Here is a 23,278-nt window from a genome sequence, read left to right as displayed (position 1 = left end):
CTATGTCTAAACCAATGAAAGTGTGACATTTCAGTCCAAGGGAAAACAATAAATATTATCACTGGATCCACACAATTGTTATCACTGATGATTATACGAAGTGGGCTCTTTGGGCATCAAAATGATGCACACATATTGATATTATACCGGCAAAAGGCCAAAACCAAGAATTAATTGTCCTTTCCAAACGTTCATCCTCAAAGACACACTTTCCCACATATAGACCCTTTTGTCACTGTCACGTGCGGAAATAAAAGGACGCCCTGCAGAGACAATGTCGAGAATTAAATCCAAAATAATAAGTTTAAAATGTAGATCGGAAAACGAAATTGTACCACGCTATTGATACCTTGTGGAGGCAACCCAGATACAAGTATGTAAAAGGCAAGCGGTTAAATATTTGTGCTGCTCTGTCATGCAGAGAAAAATGATGTATGATTCTATACCAAATGTTATAAAGTGTAATTTATTTTATAGTTCAGTTTGGAGAGTATATATTATTTGGAGTTGATTTTAATCAACTTTCCTTTGCACTTACTCGGGCAAAGCGAAAGTGAAACAGTGTTTGGACCTAAGCACAAATCAATACCGCTGACAAAACTTAGTTCTTGAAAATAATCGATAAATTCGATGCTATGTATTCTGAAGCATTGTTTTCTTAATATCATGAAGATAGTATGATTTTAAATTGTACAAACAGTTTAGATATTTTTTTAAAAGTTTTATGTATTCCTACGCTAGAGTTCAATGTAGTCTCGTTCAACCAGACGCTTGGCTATCTCCGTTAATTTCCGACAAAACAGAGTCTCTCTTGCTTGTCGGAGATAAATAGAGACAGCCGAGGGTTTGGTTGAACAAGACAAGAGTTCAATCTTGCCTGGATCCATACAATTTCTCAGAAATATTTCGATTACTAATACTACTTGCCATGCAAAATCACATATCGTTGATTTTGAACAAATGATAATCGATAAAATCAACTCCCATCAGTACTTCAATATATATTTTATATTCCTATGAGAGACAGCGCAAGGAGAAAACAGCATTCGGAACCCCCGTGGAGAATTGTATCAGTATACAGTCATGCCGTTTGGATTATGCAATGCCCCCGCTACTTTCCAGAGAGCGATAGAACATACCTTACATGGATTGCAGTGGCATGTCGCAGTCCTGTATTAAGACGACATAATAGTGTATAGCAAAAATTTTGAGATACATTTCACAAACTTAAGTTTAGTATTTGATCGACTTGAAAATGCTAACTTGAAACTGAAAGCCAAGAAATGTAGTTTCTTTAAGCAGGAAGTGACTTTCTTAGGACACATTGATTTTAGAGAAGGAGTTAAAACAGACCCAAGTAAGACCAAAGCTGTTTTGGATTGGACAATTCCTCCGAGTGTAACAGAGTTGCGTAGATTTCTCCGATTAATGTCGTATTTTTGACGATTCATCAAAGACTTTGCTAAAATTGCGAAATGAAGTATCTTCACGGACTTACTAGCAAGAACACTTCCCCGAACCTGAAAACAGAATGTGATGAAGCATTTAATCACCTTCAATCAACATTAGTGAGTGCATCAATTCTTAATTATCCAGATGTGAATGGAGGACTCTTTATTCTTGATACTGATGCTAGCAATGATGCGATAAGAGCAGTATTGTCGCGGATTCAGGACGGAAAGGAAAAAGTGATATCGTACAGGAGTCGTACCCTAACAAAATCTGAAAGGAATTATTGTATCACGCGACGAGAAATGTTAGCACTCGTTTATTTTATCAAACATTACTTGATTGGACGAGAATTATCCTTAGGACAGATCATGGATTGCTAGTGTGGTTCCATAAGAACCGGGTGGACAGATTGCTCGATGCCTTCAACAATTGGCTTCATTTACTTTCCAGATTCAGCAAAGACCAGGTAAAAGACACAGAAATGCAGATGGTTTGACTAGGATGAATATACAAAATGGGAAGAGTAAACAGTGCAAAGTGAATGTGGCAGAGGCGACGGATGAAAAAATACTATCACATTTGTGTAAATCAACTAACGGAGAAGATGTTAAATCTTGTGATTATGTGTGTGCTACTAAAACACTTTTCAAAGATACGGATGAGATACCTATTGCCTGTTATTCAAGTGATACTGTACAACCACTTAAGACGTCAAAGCGTGTTCCAAATCGTCCGTTACGAGCCAAACCTAAGGAACAGCCGGATAAATCACTGAGTTTATCAAGTATTAGAGAACATCAGTTAGACGACGGATGTATATACATCTATGCATATGCATATATGTATTAACACCCCTGTGAATGTTATTGTCATTTAAATTTAGACCACGTGGTTTCATTTTACCCTTTCAGTTCCGCAGTAAAAATTGTGTCTCGTGATAATAGTCTATTTCCTAGAATTTATAGGTACTTGTAGTCAAATGTAAAACCTAGGCTTTTATTGATTTTAAACTGTATCTTCATTAATTTGAGGATAAAACGAGTTCTAGAAATAAATATGTATATAGAAATTATTAATTTTTTCTGCTATTGCAACAATTAACATGCTTAGTAACGGTTCCCCTTTTAGGATTAATGTTTGATCCGCGCCTGACCTAGTAATAGCATCAATTGTAAAACAGACTATAATATTTTATGCAGAATATTCCTTGAACATAGCTCGATATACTAAGTTTTTATGCAAACCAGACACCCATTCTTTTTTAAAAAGCATGGTATTGCACGCCAAAAGCATTATACATGGTTATGATTTAATTAGGCAACCAATGTTTATACTTTCAACCACGTGTAGAGTGGTTGAACACGAACGATAGCTCTGTTCTAAATTTTATCGTTTAATTTAAATAACCTCTAGAGGATGAAATAAAACATATATCTTAACAGATTTTCATGTTTTAACATAAATCAAAGTAGGATATGATATGAAAAATGACCAGTACTTACGTATTTTGAGAATATTATCCGAACACTTATACTTCCGCTCAAAATTTCACAGGAAGTGAACAAATCTCGGTGAAGTCTCGTGAACTTTCATTCGAGCATCTCTAGATTTGTTACACACTTAGCAACATTCCGAACACATTCGCAGGGGTGCTTAAGTGGTAAGAGGATTCGAGCTTTCCAAAGCAAGCTATAGATTCTATCAAAACTTTAGGCTTTGAGAGCAAATTTTTATACTTTCGTTGGGAGTTGACTGTGAGCGAAGGGGTATTATGCATTAAATGGATGGAAAAAAATGGTGAACGAATACGGATTGTTGTTCCTCAGAAGTTACGTGATGTTGTAATGTGGAATTTCCATGACGCTGTAACTGCTGGACATTCAGGTGTACGACGCACCTTTGATAAACTCGACAGTGTCGAGTAAGTAATACTGGCCCCATTTAAGAAAATATGTTCAGGATTACATCGCCTCTTGTGACATTTGTGAAGAAAGGAAAAATCCGCATAGAAAAGAAGAGATTGAAGCTTTATAAAAAGTTATTTGAGCGGTGTTAAATTTGAGAGAATTGGAGTGGATATAGCTGGACTATTTCCTAAGTCAGTGAATGGATTAACGTATATTATAGTGAAATACATGTGTACAAAAATGAAGCGGAATACGTACGTCATTTAGAAAAATGTATGTGTGAAATGTATGAAATTGTAAGAAGAGAAACTTACCAAAGTGCTTTGAGAAAAAAAAAACGCGTTTACGATCGAAATATGCGTTCTATTAATTATGAAATTGGTGATTTAGTTCGGCGGAGCCAGCCCAAAGTTACTGTTGGATGTAAAACAAAGTTTGCACGAAAAAAGACAGGACCCTGGCTTATTGTAAAGAGACTAAGTGATGTATTGTTTAAAAAAAAAAACACTTCCAAAATGCAAAGCCAGTGGTCGTGCATTCCGACAATATGAAACCGTATGGAGGGAAAAAAAAACAATGCCCGGCGAGAAGCGATGCCGAATATACAAGCGCCCAGCTGCAGAGGGTACCCGTCACGCAACGCCGCGTGGACGGAGACAAACCCGTTTGAAGATGCCGCTTATTTTTCCACCCGGGGCCCCGTCAACAGCCGCCAGCCAATTAGAATCCGAATCAGACGAAAGACCCAAAGACAAGACACCCCAGAGTACCCCGACCCAGAAGATTGTTCAGACGAGACACGGACGGATTGTTCGAAGACCATTGCGATATCGAGATTTGTGAACGGACTTTCTCCAGAATTAGCAATTTGAACTTACATATGAAGGAGCAGCATAAGGATGAAATAGACTGTTTGAAGTGTAGTTTTTGTCAAAGAACATTTGTGCGCAGTTTCAATTTGAAGAGACACTAAAGAGTTGTTCACAAGTTAGAGGGAAACGACCTGAAACGTTAAATGGAAGATAAGAAGTGCACGATCAACCGCCAGAGTTACAAGGAAGCGCGTAAACCCGTGTACGTGCTTAGCGAACAGTACGAGACCATATCTTCGGAAGATGATGAGACTTCTTTCGCCATGCAGACAGAGGAGTCTCCTAGAGCGTCTCATCATGCACAGGGCAATGAATGGAATTTCCTGGATGAAGTGTCGCTAGGTTCTTTAGAGATTCCGTCCGGCAGTTCTGTCAACGAGCTTCTCGAGGATACAGAGGAAGACGGTGTTGATGATCAACCACCCGAAGTCGAAGCAGTGACTCTTCTACTCAGGACAGTGAACTGGACACTGGTAGAGCCGTTCTTGTAACGAAATCTTCAGTTTGTTTCGTCATCAATGAAGTGACCACAACTTACCCAGATGGACGAACGGAAATAAGCCGAATCTCACAAATCGTATATTCCGAGGAAGTAGATCTAGAAGATGTGGACTTCCGAAGATTTGTCAGTGAAACTGCTGAAGACGTTGCTGAATGTTTTTGCAAAGAAAACGTCCGGGAGATGAGAGGGGACTTTACCGTGTAAATGTTGACATTGTAAATATGAATTGCTTGTAAATAATTTGTAAAGTTTGGAACTTGTATTTTTTATTTGTGTTATATGTCTTATTTATTTGTTAATATGTTATTTAAGAAAAGCACCGACGTTAGATTTATTTATTCTTAATGCTTAAATGCCTTTTGTATGGAACCAAAAGTTAAGAGGGGGGAAGTTGTATCGCCATAAATTATTTTCAGTTTAATTATTTTTATATATCAACATAAGTGATTTTATTTCATATGTTTATTTTAAACCCGTTACTCCTGAAGAGCATCCGATGTATTATATAATGTGACCTCACTAAAACGGCTGCTCTTAACGAGCAACCCTATGTGTATATAATGGTGCGAGGGTACAGAGTTGTTGTTAGAATTGTTGTTGTTGTTGTCGTAGATATAGTCAGTGCTTCTTCTTGGATTAATTATGTAACGATATTAAATTTGGAAATAATGTAAATTAATTGTAAAATACAACTTTTCACTCGGGAATTATAATCAAAGGAAGGATTTATCACAGTTATATAAATTAATTATGCCGTAACCGCTCAACTGCGCTACATAGTGAGGACGGAAAATTCCTTGATTGAGATCGCGAGGGCCAAGGCATACTCGCAGCTTGCCAGAACCGGGCTTCGACCGATCACTGTTGTGTCCATATGAGGTATCCGGCAAATGCTTCCACGTGCGCACACATTCCGCTTGCATAAGCACCGTGTAGAATCGCACATGCGGGGGCCGTGATCGGTGTAACACGGGGGCCGCGATTGCGAGGCGGAGAAAGTAGGTCAGTGAGTATTCAAAGACTAATTGCGTGTAATTAAAATAAATTTTGTTTACCAAAAATATTGCACGGAAGATAACAATTACTAACGGTCTACCACTAACAATATAGGGGGTTAGATTTCTTTTGAAATACCCAAGCACCTCGACACTAAATAGGTAGGGTAGGCGACACATGTTATTTTTTGTCTATTTGATAAACAAAAATGTGATTCCAACGACAAAAAATGTAGTTTGTTTGGACAAAAACATTCTTTAAGTAGGGAAAATCAGTATTCTGAAGAGAAATGCTACAAAAAACTATGAAATGTAAAGTATTAGACCTAAAATCATATGTGCCGTAGGGGGGCGAATATCATGTGACGAAGGGGGGCCGTGACTCTTTTTCAATTTTAGCAAAAATTCTTATAACGTAGAGTTCTTTTCAACAATTTCCGTGTAAAATTTGAATTTATCAACCGAAAGTCGCATGGGCAACTCGATCTGTATCTTGGATTAACATTTATTCCGAAATAATATAACAAATAAAAGTGACATTTCATAATTACTATAGTATGGATAATAAATATTTAATGCTTTTCAAATAATTTCAGGAATGTAATGACCAGAAAGATGAGCAACCTTTGGTTGAATAAACCAAAACGGGTTGCACTGGCAAAAGAAGGGAAATTTAATAACACCACCCAAGAGCACTTTGATCCCAAAGCAAAAGAAACAGTCTGGTTCCACTAAACGAAAATCTAGTTCACGAAACTCAACGCCAAAACGGCAGCGAATTTGTTCCCCTTATCTTAAGTCATGCTCACCATTTAAAGCTTCCCCTAGAATATCACGATGCTCAAAATTACACCACCTTGTAGACCTTGTATTGCAAAAATTAGAAGCATTGGGGATGGACAAATATTTCATATCTTTCCTGACAGTAGTAGAAGAAGGCAAGTTTCCTCTCAACAATTTATCTTTCCTTTTGTTTTTGGAAACAGTGCGGTTATTTTCAAATCAATGCACAACCGAGATGAGGTACTTTCCTGAAACAAAACGATTTTGGAAAACTGGGTATAGGCTATTTCATGCCAAGTTTCTCTAATATATTGGTGGCCCAAAAAGGTAGGTCAAGTGAATGATGGTTCAACACCAGGTTCATTGTCTCCCGATTGCGCCAATATCAATTTCGCTGTCCCAAGTATTAACACTTTGTTGAGCTTTAACATAGGTGAGCTTCATATCCCCAGTAAAATAGAGCCTGGTATAATAGACCCTATTCTTGATATTCTTGGGAAATGTAACGAAAATGTGTTCATATGCGCCGACGCTAAAAAGGTTACAGCTGGTGTAGATGGAACAGGTGGTGATGTAGACATGTTTAGATTCGAGAGTGGGGTGCCTCTGACACAGAAAAAGTCAATTCATGAGAAAGAAAATGAAACATTAGACTCCCTAATTGGTCTTGTGAATCTGAATGATAGAAGCATGAACTTAAATTCAGAAATGACAAGTACGATGAAGTCCGTTATTAAAAAATTATCATTCAGAATTCAAGAAAGTAGATTATTAATGTCGAAGCAGCAGTTTGGTTTAAACAAATTTATGGCTATAGCAGGAAACAATTGGCGAGAATCAAGATATGTCTATGTTATTAGTGGCCTACAAGCATCGCTGTTTCAACTCAAAGAATTCATTAAGAATTATTTAAACGACATTTCAGCTTTCGGTTCATTCGTTAGCATAGCGCAAAAAGCAGTTTCATTATACCACGATGTTGATGCTATAGACAGGTCATATCAACAAAACCTGATCACATTACTGGATACGGAAGAAACAGCTGTTTTAGATTCAAGGTTTATTAAACAAAGATCTGTATTGTGGCATTTGTTAAGAAAGCAAGCAAGAGTCACCGGGAGCAGTTTGCATTCGGCAACTCGACTACGGGGACTGAAAGACCAAAAAGGCATTATGAAGTTTTCGTTAACAAAAACGAACAATTGTTTCCCCAGTCAGTACAAGATCGTCTTAAACATGGGACAGAATGTGAAATTCATGCAGTTGCTACATTAGTTGGTAGGTTTCTGCCAATTTATTTTCCCGAGTATCATTTTGTTGAGGAAGGGTGTTATGTTTTAGCTGGAGAAAACATCGATGTCTAAGGAGAAGTTTCACCAGATGGCAGCATTCGAAGACTGAACAGTGATAACGATGATATACCTATACTTGGCAAAGCAATAGCTGCAGTAGAAAAAAAATGTCCATTTCCCTCAAAAAGACAATTACCAGATCACTACACTCTTCCAGAATATTATGTTGCCCAGTGTTTGGCTGAAATGGTTGTCCTAGAAACTGACGTTCTCGTATACGTTTCATACTCAAATGAAAGCACAACTTTTCACAAAGTTCACTTTGACCAAGTCCTGTGGGAAAGAATCTGGGGAGAAGCCACGGAATTGCACGATAAACAAGATATAGTTAAACCTACGAGAAGTAGACCACAGTTAAAATCACTCAAAGAGCTCTTATATTCTTTTGTCAAGACAAACGTTGAATTTCTGTGCGAAGTACCATCAATCCATATGATTGACAGTATGTTATCATGTAGACTTACTCCAAGTTCCCCTTTTAACAAAGCATGTCCAGTAGATAGAGCAGAAAGAGAATGTTCTCTAGATGACATCATCTCCACTGCTAGTCACACAAAGACTGTGTTGGAAACTGGCTACCATCTATCGAGAAGGATAGCAACAGAAGTCATGGTGTGGGTTCTGACGAACAAAGATAGAAATTCCTCTTTAGAAATACCATGCTCTCTTCCCATAGCATATGGACTTAAGGACTACAGATTGTCAGCAAAGGAAATGAGAGATACTACTGATTATGTATTAGAGAAGTGCCATGAAAAGGGGATTCATGTAGTGGGTTTTTACACAGATAGGCAATGGATATCGCTGATGCATCGTGATAACAATGGCAACCCATTGACATTAGTACAGTTCCAGAAGGATGAATACGTGGGTGAATACGAAGGGTTTAAGCAAGGTGGATATAATAAGAAATTTATCTGGCATCAATTGCAAACGACCAAGTCCTGTGGGAAAGAATCTGGGGAGAAGCCACGGAATTGTACGATAAACAAGATATAGTTAAACCTACGAGAGGTAGACCACAGTTAAAATCACTCAAAGAGCTCTTATATTCTTTTGTCAAGACAAACGTTGAATTTCTGTGCGAAGTACCATCAATCCATATGATTGACAGTATGTTATCATGTAGACTTACTCCAAGTTCCCCTTTTAACAAAGCATGTCCAGTAGATAGAGCAGAAAGAGAATGTTCTCTAGATGACATCATCTCCACTGCTAGTCACACAAAGACTGTGTTGGAAACTGGCTACCATCTATCGAGAAGGATAGCAACAGAAGTCATGGTGTGGGTTCTGACGAACAAAGATAGAAATTCCTCTTTAGAAATACCATGCTCTCTTCCCATAGCATATGGACTTAAGGACTACAGATTGTCAGCAAAGGAAATGAGAGATACTACTGATTATGTATTAGAGAAGTGCCATGAAAAGGGGATTCATGTAGTGGGTTTTTACACAGATAGGCAATGGATATCGCTGATGCATCGTGATAACAATGGCAACCCATTGACATTAGTACAGTTCCAGAAGGATGAATACGTGGGTGAATACGAAGGGTTTAAGCAAGGTGGATATAATAAGAAATTTATCTGGCATCAATTGCAAACGAGATCCAAATGACCCCCTTGGTCCAAACAAACTACAGTTTTTGTCGTTGAAATCACATTTTTGTTTATCAAATAGACCAAAAATAACATGTGTCGCCTACTCTACCTATATAGTGTCGAGGTGTTTGGGTATTTCAAAAGAAATCTAACCCCCTATATTGCTAGTGGTAGACCGTTAGTAATTGTTATCTTCCGTGCAATACTTTTGGTAAACAAAATTTATTTTAATTACACGTAATTAGTCTTTGAATACTCACTGACCTACTTTCTCCGCCTCGCAATCGCGGCCCCCGTGTTACACCGATCACAGCCCCCGATTGTGCGATTCTACACGGTGATAAGTAGTTCTTATAAAAACTTGAAGCTTTGGTTTAGTATTTATATAAGATTTTACTAAGTTCAATTACCTTAAGAGATGCAAACATACATTAAATACAGTTCGACCTGTTAATTCAAGAATGCACATTTTGTCTAACGCGTAAGAATTTCGATCGAAAGATTCATTCAGTAATGCAGTTGACCTCGATGAACTGACCTCGATCATAAGATACTCCATGAACTGACCTCGACCTATTGATGTTGCATAATAGTAGCTAGGGAGACGGCTTGATTTATAAACAAGGTTACGTTGTAATGTGACCTCAATAGCAAGTTATGATGGCATTCAATGATTTTCAGTCGCATTAAATTATTTTAACACAACTCTTTGTATGCGTGTTAATGCTCTTAGAAGAGCCCTACCTAGTATTCTTTTTTTAAGTTAGACCTAACCATTAGGCACATAGCATAATAGAGGGTTCACCCCCACCCCCTTTTTTATGGGAAGTATAGGTATAAATACCTCCCTACCTGCAATAATCCGATTTTTTTTATATCTGATGTTTACTGGAGAGGGCTACAATTCCACAGGATCTCCGTAACGGTGCAAAATTATTTTTTTAATGCGACTGACTTCGGTCTAAAAATTTCGATTTTATATTTGACTTCCTTTAGATAAAATGATTTTTTAATTCAGGTTGAACAAACTAACCGTATATGAATCAAAACCAGATAAAACTCATAAGCATGTTTACCAGTCGTCTTTTTCAGCAGCCATGACAGTTCTCGCGTGATTGTATGGGATTTACGCTTGGAGTTTTGATGGGCTTGATAACGCGCATGACAGTGTAAATAATCTATCTTTCATCGTTATATCACTAAAACATCGTTTTATGATACCAAATGTCGCATTTTTCGCCAGGCTAGCTAAGCCTCTTACTGGGCGTGTAAACCCAATTCCTTTTTAGGGTCAACTGGGCTGTCCCGGGGCCCTATCCTCACCAAATATGAAGGCCCAAATATGGGATACAGGGTGTTAGCCAGCCCCTTGAAAGAAATCCCATTATAACTGTATTATACCAAATGTCGCATTTTTCGCCAGACTAGCTAAGCCTCTTACTGGTCGTGTAAACCCAATTCCTTTTGAGGGTCGACTGGGCTGTCCCGGGGCCCCATCCTCACCAAATATGAAGGCCCAAATATGGGATACAGGGTGTTAGCCAGCCCCTTGAAAGAAATCCCATTATAACTGTATTATACCGAATGTCGCATTTTTCGCCAGGCTAGCTAAGCCTCTTTCTGGTCGTGTAAACCCAATTCCTTTTGAGGGTCGACTGGTCTGTCCCGGGGCCCCATCCTCACCAAATATGAAAGCCCAAATATGGGATACAGGGTGTTAGCCAGCCCCTTGAAAGAAATCCCATTATAACTGTATTATACCAAATGTCGCATTTTTCGCCAGGCTAGCTAAGCCTCTTACTGGTCGTGTAAACCCAATTCCTTTTGAGGGTCGACTGGGCTGTCCTGGGGCCCCATCCTCATCAAATATGAAGGCCCAAATATGGGATACAGGGTGTTAGCCAGCCCCTTGAAAGAAATCTCATTATAACTGTATTATACCAAATGTCGCATTTTTCGACAGGCTAGCTAAGCCTCTTACTGGTCGTGTAAACTCAATTCCTTTTGAGGGTCGACTGGGCTGTCCCGGGGCCCCATCCTCATCAAATATGAAGGCCCAAATATGGGATACAGGGTGTTAGCCAGCCCCTTGAAAGAAATCCCATTATAACTGTATTGTACCAAATGTCGCATTTTTCGCCAGGCTAGCTAAGCCTCTTACTGGTCGTGATCATTATGTCAATTTTCAGGGTAGGTCAGCAGTTAATAATTTTTACTATAAAACTTTTTTTTCAAATAAAAAGGGAAGTTATTATGAAATTTTGAATTTACGTTTATTGGCATGTTTACGGTAATTTGAATAGCGAACCGACCAGAGAATTCTATTCGCTTTTTGAATAGTGAATAGCGAAAAGCGAATAGAACTCCAACTTCTGAATGCCCATAAATATAAAGCTTGGTATAAACAAATGTTAAAATACGTGATGTAAGAATTGTTTGCCTTTGCATTACTGAGAAATAACCGTGAAAACTGAGCCCCTGAAAAAATTCTTCCCCGCTTATCGTTCTTGATTTTGTGGATTTATGACGCCACACAGACCCACCGATGTAAACAATGCATCAAAACTAGTCTAATTTTACAGTAGTTTATCGATTAAATTGTAGTATTTTTTGCATATATGAACGTGTCTTTCTTTTCAATTGAGATCATTTGATTTCGTAGTACAGATGACTTAGTTTTAATTGGTCGTTACACATGTATAATGAATAAATCTAATATCAGCTTCTCACCAGAGTAAAATCATGATGAAGATCCCGTACTGCAAAGGAAATTTAAAGAAGGAAATGCTCAAACATTAACAGCTTATTAATGAATAATCCTTATCCTTTTAAAATATAAACATCATTTTCTTTTTCGGTACGTATATTGATTGAGCTACATTTAAAGGGAATTAAAGCATTCTAATTGATTTGATTTATTTTGTCACATTGAAAAGTATAAGGCAGGCCAATGACAATGTTTGAGGCATTGTGTACATTGTTTGTATTTAAAAGCTGCTGTAAAATGCCACAACATTATTCCTTAATTTTATTTTGAAATAATATACATTTCTATCTTGTTGATATATACATGTAGCATTATCTTTGGAAAATACGTTGTGTACACGTGTATTAACGTTTTATTAAATTAGATCGCGGAAATATGGCATTAGAAATGTATCGGTAAAAAAAAATCGGTTGTTTGATAAAAATAGTTGTGAACGAATGTGAAGATAATCAAGAGATTTTTATTAAGAACAAGCATCAATAATGATAAAAAAAAAACTGAAAGAAAAAAATGAGATAGAAGGGATATGTGAGTAAACACCGCATATACACGTTGTAAAATCAAAACACCGCACATACAAGTACACGTTTCAAAATGAAAACATTTGAAGAAATTTTTCTTAGACTAAAAATAATTAAATGGTAACATATTTGTGAATTTGAAAGCGAAACAAACAATTTAATCGTGAAGCGAATGAGGCACCACGAGGCCTATAAGTTGTAAGAAAAAAAAAATCTTAATGAATTGCATGAACGTGAAAATAGGAAAAAACGATCAGTTATTTTTGAGTTTGTCAATTTCATTAAAAAGATCGAAATAAAACATATATACACGCATATATCAAAATTATATTATACTTGCATGTGGATCTATGAAGAAAATCATTCATTCTCCTTGCAGTCTCGAAACTGAATATGTATACACGCTATTAAATATAAACGCACACGATTTCATTTCTTGAGAGAAAAAATACTGACGTGGTTGATTATTGTATAATTATACAAGTTTTTATCTTTTCTTTTAAAATGCTGCAAAATGACATGGATATTTGTATTCACAACATAGCTTTATAAGGCTATTGGGTCTTACCGACGTCATAAGCAAGGGAGGTAAGCCGATTAAGTCAACGTTCCTTTTCCCGATTAAGTGATTTTGATCGACTGTGGCGCTCACATTTTGCATAAAATATTCAAAAAACAATGTCAGTCATATTAAAAAGGCACCTTTGAACTCATTCGGTATATAACTCAATATGGTCAGGATATCGTTTCATTAAGACCTTTAATACCTCGGTGTCTAAAACTGTATTACTTTTAATACACTATTTTTGTTCTCGCACTGACGGAATGACATTACAATAAGATGACGTCCTTTTTGTTGACGTTGCGAAATGTTACTTTAAAATCACTATGAAATAAATGTGCATACTATTTATCATATTTTATCGGTTTTTTTGTTAATTCAGTTTAACCCACCATGTCACTGTAATGTTATAAAAAACTTAAAAACTTTATCTAACGTGTAGTGCAAACATTATAAAATTTATAAAGTTATAAATATGTTCAGATCTGTTGTAATGAGACTGTGATCCATTAGCCGAATTAAAAAATGGAGTCAACAGCCAGTTTTTTGCAGGGTATCCCCTGTCTCCAAGGATATGGCACTTGACAGGCAAGAGGCGTCTTTCAAATAGTTGCAAAAGTCCACTTTCCGGAAGGATTCTTGCATCATGTGTCGCTCCAGGCCAAGTTAAAACTAAGTCTACAATTCTATTGCTTGCATCACATATAAGCTGGACATTGACACTGTGGAAGTTTTGCGATTTACATGCTCCGGTTTATGTTCAGATGTAGCTAGAATGCGTACATTGGTGCTGTTAATTGCCCCAATATCCCCCGGAAATTGTGCGATGCCAAAGAAATCAGACTGGTGCTTCCTGATAATGTCTGGTTGTACAGGAAAGGATATAAACCTTCTAACAATATGAGGCTGTTCAAGGGCATTGGTTGTGAATTATTCTCGATACAGTGGATTGATGAATACCAACATTGTCCCCAATGCACAGCTGCATTTTTCCAGTGGCAAAGTATCACAATGTTACCATAACTTGAACGGTGTAATTTCTGTTTGTCGGAGGATCAATGAAATCACAAATTAAATTTGTTATAAACTCAATCCCCTTTTGATTAAACCTCAATCTTGCCTGCAATTCAGCAAGATTTTCCCTTGGAGAATAAATCTTAATATCATGCAATAAATGTATAATAACTCCTCATCTGTACGTATTGGAAATAGGCATATTCTTGCAAGATGAGCTCTTGTTAGATATTTCGTTTTAGTTAATATGCAATTTCACATTTAAAAAAAAATGTACAACTAGTACATGTATATACGCATGCCAACTAGTTCTCTCTCTCTCTCTCATTCTCTCTAAAACATTAAACAAGTATTTTTTTTAAAAAGCTTACTTGATTTCAACTCTGTTTTGACTTCCTCTTGTTCTGCCTTTTTTTCCTTCATCTTTGTTACAAGTACCTATTTGGAAGACCAATTTAAGGATATATTATCGGAAGAAATCATAACTTCGATACAAATCTGAACTAGAGCCTCGAAGCATCAAAATGTGCCTAAAGATTTTCACAAAACTCAAGTTTTAAACAATACAAATTGTAATTACCTATAATGTAAGGCACAATATCCTGCTTCTCTGCATATTTTTTTTTTACTTCGGCCCACCGTTTAGCACATGCGCATCATCGAACATACTATGGTCGTTAAAAATAGCTGAAAATTGTCGATTTTACTGCAGTATTTCCCAAATTTGAATGTGGCCACACTTGAGTACCTCTTTGAAACTTTTAAAACTGAGAAATATTGCATAAATGTTTCTGCCTGCAAAATTTCGTAGAGGTACTCAAGTGTGGCCAATATGTATTTTACAAATATTGAGAAAATTTTAGTGTCAGAAAATAAAAAAGACCATTCTATTTTAGGTTAATTATTTGCTTACTTTTTATTGAAATAGCAGAATTTAATTAATAAATGATAAAGAATTATTTGTGATTATTTACAAAATCATCATTTTATTAAATATTTGAGGAAGAAATGCATATCCCCGAGTACCCAAACTCCGTCACCATAAGCGAAAATCATTCCGCGTTTTTCCTTTAATCCCCCTTTGTTTTATTTTTTTGTTTTAATCTTTAGATATGACCATAATCATCGTATTTTCAACAATCATAAACAAAAAAGTCACTTATTAAATTTAATCATCTCATTGAACTGAACTCTAATAACATTTGTGCGTCACGTCAAGTGTCCCCCAACTCCGTCACCTTGGCGATTTATGTAAAGCTATCAACATTAATGTTAAGTTTTAGTCTTTTCCCCCGAAATAAGTAAAAATCACAACAATAAAATTATTTCAATAATTTTCATTATATTATTATGATATGGCTATTTAACAGCATCATGACGGAAATGAGTGATAATTTAAGAACAGTGGATACACTTGAATTCTGCCCCTCGTCTCACTGCTATGGTTTTAGTGGTATATCGCAGATATACTAGTACCCAGTGACCACACGCATTGCATTTTCCCCACTTAACAAACTGGAGTACAGAGCTTTTGTCTCACTGCAACTGGGGTAAAAAAATTTGCAAACACAGCACTTTTCTTCCTGTCTAATTTCAATGTCTGGTTCCTCGGAATTCCAATCACCGAGCCAGGGCTTATGTGTAACTGCAGGTTCACTTGGTCCGGCTGTTTGTGAATCATTCACTGTTGAAACTCGCGTCGCTTCCTCTTTCTCTTTTAATATTGGTCCCTTGTCCTGTTTCTTGTTTGCTGCATTCTTTGAGCTAGTATCCTTCTTGTAGTTTTGAATAGCCTGTTTAACTTCATCCTCTGTGATGCAGCGACCAGATGTTAGTTTGCTGAGGCATTTCCTCTCCGTTTTTTTTAATTGTTTTGCCAATTTTGTAGAAATTAGGGTTTCATCTTTTTTGGCGAGAAAGTCGGCCATTCGATGGACTACACTGTTTTCGTCTTCTGCAGGACCACTTGCATTGTCACCACTGTTTTTGACATATAAATCATTTGAAAAAACTCGGGAGGGCTCAAATATAGTTTCATGGATTACCGAAGAGTCAAATGGATAGACTCCCGTTTTTCTGAAGGCATTTTGGATAAGCTTTACTTGCAAGAGATCCAATATTATATCTGCTACATGTAATTGTACTTGCCGTAAGTCGCATCTATTTGTGGCATTCAAAATTGTAAACTTTTTGCAGTGGTCCAAAGCACCCAACATCAAGTGGTTGTAATATATGGCTTGTGTGGGCGGGTAGGATGAACAAAATAATCTTGTGCAAGAGATGTGTGTGGAATGTCCATCTAAAAGCAAAAGGACATAACGATCTTCCCTGGGTATGAATCTTAGAAAATGTTCCTCTAAGTACTGCATGAACACGCTACTGTTTGACCAGCCAGTCTCAGATACGGAGCCATTTGATCCTGGTGAAGTCCCATTGAGAAGGTCTTGACGTATGCGGGCTCCTTGAAATACAAAATATGGTGGCAATGCAAACCCTGCAGCACTTCCACATCCAATGATAGTTGTGGTAGAGGACTTCCCAGACGTAACAGCAGGAGGATGAACCTCTCTGCCTGCAACAACGTGAGGCGGACTGTGGCATTGAGATATTCCCTTCTCGTCGACGTTAAAGATAAGATGGGGTTTATCCGTCAGATCATACTTCTTGATAATGCCATCTAATTCCGTGATATATCTTTGAATATTTCCTGGACTGGCAGCTTTGGCTCTTAGGTGTTCTAAACTTCTTGGTTTGAGTACCCGACGTTCTGGCCATCTACTCACGAAACCAGAAAACCATCGCAATGTTAAAGGGTCTGTGTGTTTCCGCTTTCCCAAATTTTCCGCAAATCTGGTTCCAATATCCACAACTTCCTGCCTCGTATATCCATAGCCAAGGTTCGCCATGGACTTAATGTGATTGACAATGTGAATGACATGTGATTTACGCAATAACGTCACCATGCGCACGTCAACGTGATCGCCAACATTTAGTGTATTTAATAAACTTTTGAGTAAATAAAGCTATTGCTTGTCCTGTATAACATGTTTTTTTCTATGTGATGAATTTAACTTAATGAGACTGGTGTATGATACTGAACATGGAGACACGCATGTTGAAAATATCGGCATTATAGTACAGTAAGAAAAAGCACTTAGCAATTTCACATAAAAAATGAAAGATACTGTAAACGTATTACATTTGGCTGTGTATTCAATTTAGCGTTTTCGGCGGAATGCGGCTTCCGCTAAATCAAGTACATCGCTTAATGGCATACATACATGTACATGTAAAAGAATAGACACATTCAAGAATACGCTAATTCAAATCCACGTCAACTTGTTCTAAAACTATTTTCCGCCAAATATCGAACACGCCAAATGTAATACGTTTACAGTACATAAAATAAGCTATATTTGTAACCTGTTTTTGACGCATCTTGAAATCTGACCTGTCTAACGATTAATGATTCATTGCAGAATTTCCTCATGCCAAAAATGATGTCATAATCGCATAACAAACGGCGCGGAATTTCCCGAAAGTGATGGAGTTAGGGGGCTATGCGATATAAACTGAACTTTAAAATGTTTTATCTAGTTATTTTATACTGTGTAATCATGTTTTCATCGTGCATCATCAATGACGTCATAGTTTGACGTTTGCGACGTCAGTTGAATCTGTACATGGAATCTTGAGTTCTTTCAGTAATTTGCCAATAGAACTTACCAGTAAAGTCTGCAGTTTTAAAAAGCATTATATCTATGTACCACGGTATTATTCAATTGCAGCAGAACATGTACATTGCTAACAAACAGAAAAAATTAAATTATGGCGAAGTTAACATTGCACGCACGTAAGTAAATATATACATATAGTCCTATACCTTTATGTAGAATAACAGATAGCATGTACAAGTAGCTAGGTGTAGGTTTTTTATGTCAAACGGGGATATGCATTAAACGAAACGAAGGATGCATGCGATTTTTTTTACACAAGTGTTTCTGAATACTGCGGGAGAAAGACAGTCGATATCACGTGTAAACATGTACATATAGGATAAACTTAACTTATTCCGTCAAAAAACTTGATTATTTAATTCCCAATGCATACGTCTTTTCGTTATCAGCCATATGTTGATCAGTGTTGCTTCGTCGCGTGGTCAGTGTATTTCCGGTGAACCGTTACATGCATTTACACTCCTTTCTCAAATATTGTGTCCGTTTCGATGAAGAAGGCTTTTGGTATACACAGCTTAGAATACATTATCAGCATGTGCATTACATAGAAATCTAATCCTAATTATGATGTCTTTGTTAATAATTTGTAAATAAAATAAAAAAAATCACCCTAAATGTGGGTCCATCGGTGACTTTTGCCTATAAAATTCTCGATTGGAATTTCTTCGATTATTTTATGTGTATTAAATCTAATTGAAGTTTGTCTTGTATGGCATATAAAATATTCAGATTGCCGGGCCCTTTCCCCTTAAAAAAAACAACGATGACTGCAGAGAGATTTAAAACGGTACCTGTTTCAACTCCACTCCTCTTCCCTCTGGACAAATAGATTTACGGCTGAGTTCATTACACACACACACACACACACACACACACACACACACACACACACCTATATATATATATATATATATATATATATATATATATATATATATATATATATATATATATATATATATATATATATATATATATATATATATATATATATATATATATATATATAAAATAACACAAATTCTACATGCTTGCTATGAATTCGGCATTTCAAGACAATTTTACGACATTATTCATGTGCTACTGCTTGGCTTTGAAAAATCAAATGTTTTAAATAAAAATGTTTATTGTAACCTATCTTCGCTTCAAAATAGTAAACCCACATTCTCTTTCTCTCTTCTCTCTCTCTCTCTCTCTCTCTCTCTCTCTCTCTCTCTCTCTCTCTCTCTGAAATATGATCTTAATTCTCAAGACATTTACGGATAGTTTATTGCTTATAACAATTCTCAAAAGACATGAATATCACTAGAAAAAAATGAAATGTAAATGAATGGACGTTATGTTACGGCATTTGTAAAGAATAATTAATTCATAAAAATATTTTTAAAGAAATCGATATTCTTTTTTCATTTAATTAATGAACATTAAAACACTGCTGTAATGGCATTCCCTTGTTCCAGCGGTCAAAAGTTTTACTTGTGACAGTCCAAAATATTTGTGAGCTTCTTAATAACTGTTATTCTTTAAAATCGGGCTTGCTCAGGTAAATCAACAATGATATTCAATGGCAGTGATTTAAGTACAATATATACATGTATGCCTCAAACACTTCTGTATGAAAAAATATCAGACAGTTCTCGGCCCTATAACGGGCCTCGAAACTGTTTTATATTATTTCATACAGAACTGCTTTCGGCATACTAGTATATCCATTACATATATACAGTCGCTGAAAGGTTCTATTTTTTCACTTGAACAGTTCGTGAACGGTGATCGCACAGTGAGTGCACTCTAAGCGAAAGGTGAGTGCACGCTGAGAGGAATTTAGATAGCGCTTATGAACAGTGAACTGTGAGCGACCGCAGACGCAAGAGCAAAGTGAACGGTGAACGATATATGAACTCTGTGTGAACGCAAGATGAACAATTTATTCGGAGTGCCCCGGGAGGTATTGTTACATTGTGTTTCGTGGGTAATTATGAAATAATAAGCCTAAATATAATATTATCTGACTAAACAATAAGTGAACACTGAACGAACCGTGAGCGAGAGGCGAACGCTTTGTGAACGCACGGTGGGCGCTTTGTGAACGATGAGCGGGAACGGAGCGGAGAGCGCAAGTGAACGCACGGTGAGCCCACGATGAATTGGGAAAATAAAACATTTCAAAGGACTGAACCCTGGCATCTAACTGCTGTAAAGCGCCAGGATTGGGTGAAAATATTGAAGCCTTGAAACAAGTAAAACAAGAGCACCGCTAAGCGGAGCATACCCTCGCGAGTTATTGTGTGGGGATGCATTATTTAGGAATATATAGTTATGTAAATGTAATTGAGAAGACCACATTCTACTAACCCTCCATTACTTCAAAAACTACGTTTTCTTAACCTGTACTAGATCTTAATCCAAAAAATATCAAGTTGTTGATTTGAACTGCTTACTTTCACTTTGGTTTCAAAGAAGTGAAGCGGAAGTAATTAAAGAAGGTTTTGTCCTTTTATATGTACCATGCCAAATAGGTATACGAAGTTTGATAAATTTCCGTGCAAGGGTTTTTAACCGGGTTTTCCAACGGAAAAATCCGATTATTAAAATGGTGAAAATGGCGGGCGGGTGAAAACGGCGGGCGGGCGGCTGCCAAAAGGGTACCCTCATTGTACGGATAACTCCTCCTACAGTTTTCAAGATAGAAAGTTGTTCTTTTGCAGATCAATTGTACATATATTAGAGGTGTGCATAATGCTAGGATTCTGATTTCTGATTATTTATGAAAAATTTACCAGCTTTTGAACTTAGTCATTTTTTGGCAAAATATTGCATATAGGGTATCCTTTCACCTTATCCATTTCACTGGATACGGGTTGACATGGATTATGGATACAGTTCACATAAATGAAAACCCGGTTTGCTGTCACATTGACAGCTTTTCACTTGTCTTTAACTTGCTTCCAAGCTGAACACATATCACACACTGGTTTTCACCGTCGTGATGCTTGTTTGGGGAAATTAGCTCAAGGATTAACCTGTGTCTTTATTGCAATAATCTTGCTTCCACAGCACCTGAGGAATTAAAATCAAAATCCGTAGAAATTAATTAAAAGATGTTTATTTCGATAAGCCGCAAGTTGGAAAGTGATTTCGTAAAAATCACTTACCAACGCGGTCACTCTACGGACTTGAAATTGACCAATCATTGACCAACTCATTTTAAAAAGGTTAACGCCCTATTTCGGCAAAATTTCTTTGATGATTGACACTGTTAGCTAAGCCAAAAAGGTGTTACAACAATTACTCGCATTTCTGCAAAGAAGACCTGTAACAAAGACAGGATTAACTTAAAGCCAAAACAAAATAAATAAATTTATCTACGTGGAATTTCGAAGTGTCAAGCTAATGCGCAAAAGAATTTATTTTCAAAGTAACCGAAAAACGAAATGTTTACATAACTACCTAACAGCCTGACAAAAATTGTTTGATGTAAAATGACATTCTATATGTTACATAAGATGTGCGAGTAAACCTTGGGAGTGAAATTTGGTCTTAATAAGATTTATGTAAGAATACCATTTAAAGTTAAAAGAATGTATGAGATATTTCATCGCACTAAACGAAATAAATTAATTAAACTAATTTCAATTATTAAATTTTGTTACGTAATTTTAGGTAATAAACGCACAGATTTCTATTTCAAATTACAACATTTTTCAATTAATCGAACAGTGAAATATCATGAATTGCTGATTCATGTTACTTATAACTGTTTCATTCAAAGGTTAAAATTTAACAATTTAAACTTAACAATAACAGTTTTAAACTGTTATAGTTGAGTTTAAATTGTTAAATTTTAAACTTTTAATGTAACACACACATACACACGCACAGCAGCGATGCTATATCCCCTTCGCAACAAGTTGCGTGAGGGGATAATAACAAACATTCAAACACACATTAAGCTATTACACCGTAAACAACCACTAACGCGGGGGAGTCGACAAAAAGTAGGGGGGGGGGGGGGGTCGATTCCAACGCATGTGGGAGTCGATTTTCTTCGCTTCGAAGACCGAAGAAATTTAGGTCACGCCTTTTGTAGGTATTTATAAGAAGTATATACCGTACGGAAGACAGCGATAGTCAAACTTTAATTTGTGTCGGTCATTGGTCCGAGTGCTCTATGCGTCTAGTAATCTCAAACACTTCGAAACTATTTCAATTGACAGATTTCAAATTCACGGTGATTGGGTGGTCAAAATATGCATGATTTGTAAAATATACGACTTACTTTGGGATACAGACAATTGAAACAGGCGAACAAATGATCAACCTTGTAAGTGCAATAATCAAATCTTAACAAACCTTAGGAAAAAATGAGTAATCAAGACATTTTCTGTTCAGATGTAACGGTAACGTAGGGGAGAGTCGATTTTCGGAAAACAGAACGCACGGGGGAGTAGAAATAATTGCTTAAAATGCAAAATATGCGTTAAAATAAAACGATATATCTTCATAACTTGACTTTTTCTCCTTTCTTGTGATGTGTGTATCTCAAACCATATCACAGACACATAAGGTTCACAACAATATTTACAAAACTCCATTTATCTTTTGTGTTTTGTCATTATCCTGTGTGCTTGTTTGTTTGTTTGTTTTGTCTTTTGTTGCTTTTTTGTTTTTTTAAACTCGTTGTTTTCATTCATATAAGCACACTAGTAATACAGAGGATATAATTTAACATGCCTTATTTTTTGGTCATCTTTATATCATGTGTGTATTTGCTATTGAAGGCTGTTTGGTGGGTGCTCTTGTCAATATGATTATCTAGTAAGGTCGCGGCGTCGTTGACTTGTTAAATTGGGGGGGGGGGGGGGGGGGTGGGTCTGCAAAATAGTTGTATTTCTGTGGACTGTATGTGAACAAAATGCCTGCTTTTCTTTTGTGCTGATTGAAGCATCTGTAGTTTAATCATAAATTTTATATTTGACTGTTGAACTACTGTGGAATCATTAGATTTCGTGGTGGCTCAATTTTCGTGGATTTCGTGGGTACCTCTCATCCACGAATTAACATCCTCCACGAATAATATATTAGGGTTATAAAGTCTTATTTCGTTTTGTAGTTATAAGAAAATACACGAAATTACGTCCCCACGAACCTATAAAATTTCAGGAATCCACGAAAATTGGCCCCCACGAAAATTGATGATTCCACAGTATA

General features: G+C 36.6%; 1 pseudogene; it reads left to right on the top strand.

Moving 5' to 3' along the window:
* Positions 1 to 3,935: 3,935 nt before the first annotated feature.
* On the top strand, positions 3,936 to 4,937 carry LOC128185313 (uncharacterized; annotated as a pseudogene).
* The last annotated feature ends 18,341 nt before the right edge of the window (positions 4,938 to 23,278 follow it).

Source organism: Crassostrea angulata, chromosome 5 (assembly GCF_025612915.1).
Source record: "Crassostrea angulata isolate pt1a10 chromosome 5, ASM2561291v2, whole genome shotgun sequence".
Lineage (NCBI taxonomy): Eukaryota > Metazoa > Mollusca > Bivalvia > Ostreida > Ostreidae > Magallana > Magallana angulata.
This window is presented reverse-complemented; position numbering and strand designations above follow the sequence as displayed.